We start from the raw sequence: 270 nt of genomic DNA, 5'->3' as shown, positions 1-270 counted from the left end.
GCAGGCTTCAGCAGTCTGAGTTAGTTGAAGTAAGCTCTCTCCTCTCTTCTCTCTCTCCTCTCTCTCTCTCTTCCTCTCTCTCTCTCTCTCTCTCTCTCTCTCTCTCTCCTCTCTCTCTCTCTCTCTCTCCAAAAAAGATTAGTGTCATTATGCTTAAATATAGCAGTAGAAACAATAACATTAAAACTAAGTATTTATAGTGTTTTTGTAGTAGTAGTAGTGGCTGTAACATGAAGCACTCGTCAAACACTGTCCTGACGAAAATAGATT

This window comes from Etheostoma spectabile, unplaced genomic scaffold (genome assembly GCF_008692095.1).
Source record: "Etheostoma spectabile isolate EspeVRDwgs_2016 unplaced genomic scaffold, UIUC_Espe_1.0 scaffold363, whole genome shotgun sequence".
Taxonomy (NCBI): domain Eukaryota; kingdom Metazoa; phylum Chordata; class Actinopteri; order Perciformes; family Percidae; genus Etheostoma; species Etheostoma spectabile.
Note: the sequence above shows the minus strand (reverse complement) of the source record.